A 3,586-nucleotide genomic window follows, 5' to 3' on the forward strand; every position below is an offset into this window, starting at 1 on the left:
GTCTTTATCTCTTGTGCCCTCTTATTGTCTTCTGTATCTCTCCCTCTCAACTTAACAGACGCGTTATGGTTATGAAACACAGCATGTTGCCACAGCAATGACGACACATTCAGTGTTGAAATGACAGTCAAACACCACAAAGCAAACTGCAAACTGAATATACAGTATGAGTTATGACGATGAGTAAATCAGAAAACGCTATAAATAAATAAAAATGACGCGGTAATGTTTTGTTTTTGTTTTTTTGTACTGGATTGCATTGGAATTGTTTCCTTTAGGCTGCAACTAAATAATTCTAAAGGAGAAGATCTGCTCTCAGCAGAAAAAGGACAGCGCTTGTAATTTATTCAAATGCCTAAACCATAACATGTTTACGTTAACCTCACAAGAACCTTTCAAGAGCTCTTGTGTGTCTGTTGTTTTCCAGGACGCAAAGGCAGAAGTAGTTATTATACCTTCACACAGCCTCTTAGGGAGGAAGGTTGGTTCACACGTGTAGCTATGACATGGAACACCAGAGCTTGTGTCTTTTTATATACTATAGCCGTGTCAGATTAGAATGGTTCACAATGGTTGTTTTGACCAATATGTTGTTTATTGTTTTATCAAATATGGATATTAATCAAATATTTTTTTAATTAAATATCAGATATGGAAAAATGTCCATTGCCATTAATCAGAAGCCCCAGGTGACCTTCTCAAATGGCTGGTGTTGTTCAACAGTCAAATAATAACAATATTAATGATACAAAACAGACAAAAGTAGCAAAGAAATTGTCCAATTGTTGAATGTTGGACATTGTTTGCTTGTTAAATGTCTTTTTTGTTTTGTTATTATGTTATTGTTCATTGGAATTCTCATTAAATCCCAAAAGCAATTCATAAGAAAAAAATATTTAAAAACTGTGGTAACTGTGGCTGTCGCAGGACTGTAATAAACCCATCCAACCATTTCATTCTGCCTGCATGTAATGATGAGACTACCTGCCAGTCTAGCTTCCTGCCTACCTGCATGCATTCTGCACCATATAATTCATTTCTCAAGAACTGCTCATACAAACAACTTCACACTGAGTACATTACACATCTGGTTTGTTCATCAACCATTTTTTGGGGGCTTTTTGAAGCTGTTTTGACCAAAACAAGTCAACACATTTTTTTAACCACTTATTCTGGTAAGGTGAAAGTATAAATGTTGTTCAAATCAGGCAAAAAAAAAAAAATACCCTCAATTGTACATAATATGTTTTGGTGTCATCAATGTGCTGACCCATTGTTATTTATACTATTTCAAGCCCCTGCTACATCTCACACTTTAACCGTTCAGGTGATGTCAGTTAAGTCCCTGAAGGTTGAGGGCTGAAGTTATGAGGGGGAACAGTGGAATTGAGCCATACAGTCTTTCTCACAGGGGAAAAACACACCCAAGTATAGCAACCTACTCACGGTCAGAAACACCAGTGAAATATACCCTGGTTTGATTCTGCTTCCAGTTTGCTGTCAATTCGTGACTCCAGAGAAGTTGAAAACAGAGCGCTATTGCTCAGTGTTGTGACGACCCCTCCCATGCACTAGGGGTCTGTGTCCTGTTTGCTGCCTACTCTGTCTTTCGGGATGTTGATCGGCAGCTAACGAACCTCACCTGAGCCTGCTGGAAATGGCCAGCTATAAAGATTCACCACTTGAACATGGCGAGGATCACTCTGAGAACCCACTGGGGGCAGCGGTGACTTTGGCACACAAGCTCGGATACAATTTTGGGATGAACCACAACACCCCAGAGCGCGGCTGTGGCTGCAGGATGACCGTTGATCGTGGAGGCTGCATCATGATCCCCTCCACGGGTTATCCATTCCCAACAGTGTTCAGTACGTGCAGTAAGAAGGACCTCGCTGCCAGTCTGGAGAAAGGCGTGGGCACGTGTCTGGACAACATGCCGGAGGTCAAGGTGCTCTACGGTGGCCAGAAGTGCGGCAACTGCTACGTGGAGGAGGGGGAAGAGTGTGACTGCGGAGAGCCGGAGGAGTGTATGAACCCATGCTGCAATGCCACCGCATGCACCCTCAAGGGAGACGCCGTGTGCGCGCACGGACAGTGCTGTGAAGACTGCAGGCTGAAACCAGCTGGCACCCTGTGTCGAGAGACCAGTAACTCCTGTGAACTGCCAGAGTTTTGTACAGGTGCCTCCCCTCCGCTCCGACTCTCACGGCAGCTGCTTCATTTGATTGATTCTTTGGTTGTTTGTTTGATTTAGTTTAGTTTGGTTATTTGTTCGTTAAATACATGTCTATTTATTACTTTTATCACTTGTCTTGTCTCCCTTATGTTGCAGCCTTTGAGCCAGGGCGTAACATAGTGAAGTAGATTGGATAAGCGGCTCTCGGGTAGCATACAGACAGACAAAGAATCCTTGCTTTGTAGATAGATGTACTGCCAGCATTTGGTTAGCTTAGCTTAGCATAAAGACAGGAAACAAGGAGAAACAGCTAGCCTGGCTCTGTCCAAATGAAATTCATCTACCAGTGGTACTTGTATCTTGTTTGTATCTCTACAAAAATAAAAGTACAAAAACAATTTGTTGTGGTTTCATGGTGAGTATGTGCTGTGTGATGTCTTGGCTCCATAGCCCCAGTAAATTGCTGGAGTCCAGTTGTCAATAGGTTGCTGGCTGCTAACAGTAGCGTTATATAGACTGTACAGACATGAAAGTGGTCGTTCTTATCTAACTTTCAGCAAGAAAGCATAAGGGTAAACTCGCAAAACGTCAAACTTAATGTTGCGACCAATTTAGCCTCAATTGGAAACCAGGAGTAGACCTAAGGTAAGTTACAGCTCAACATCCACTTTATAACATACAGTGTGTTTTGGGGAGATTGTGAGCATATTTACACCAAAAGAATAAACTGTGCTTTTTATGGATATTTCCATTTTGTTTCATGTAAAAAACTGTCTTTGTGTTGGATTCCAGAACATACAGAGACAGTATTTTAAAAATAAATGATTACTTTTCTGTTATGAGAAAAACTTAAAGTCATAATAAACTAGAGACCATCTTGCAATGGGGTCACACAGCTGCCCACAGGGGCACTAACTACCCCCCTACTTCCGGTGCCCTTGCTCGGCCCACACCCAAACTCAGCCTTAGTTTTACATCTCAACTATTCTTTTGTAAAGTTTGTGATGCCACCAGTGTTCTTTTACCTAAAGACACACTTGCATTCCACCACGGCCCTCTTGAGGTCCCCGTCCCTCACTTTGAAAACATCCGGTCGTTTCGGTGTGTGTTACAAACTATAACGGCTGCTTCTCCCAGGCAAATGCCCCGGCGATGGCATCACGCACAGCCGTCATAACGTATCCATCCGTTATTACCAGCTAATCCCGGAGCAGCGACTGGTCAATAGACGGAGCAGCACACGCATACGCAGGGAAGGAGACCGACAGGAGAGGGGCGGACATAGGCGTATCGCCTCCTGGGACAAAAAGACGCACAGTGTGAAAGTAACTGCAGGAGGGGACGGAGAGGTTCAGCGTGGCGGACCAGAACGCTTTTTAACGACAGGGGGGGGGGGGGGGGGGGGGGGGG

Source organism: Anarrhichthys ocellatus, unplaced genomic scaffold (assembly GCF_004355925.1).
Source record: "Anarrhichthys ocellatus isolate YVR2014 unplaced genomic scaffold, GSC_Weel_1.0 scaffold24, whole genome shotgun sequence".
NCBI lineage: Eukaryota > Metazoa > Chordata > Actinopteri > Perciformes > Anarhichadidae > Anarrhichthys > Anarrhichthys ocellatus.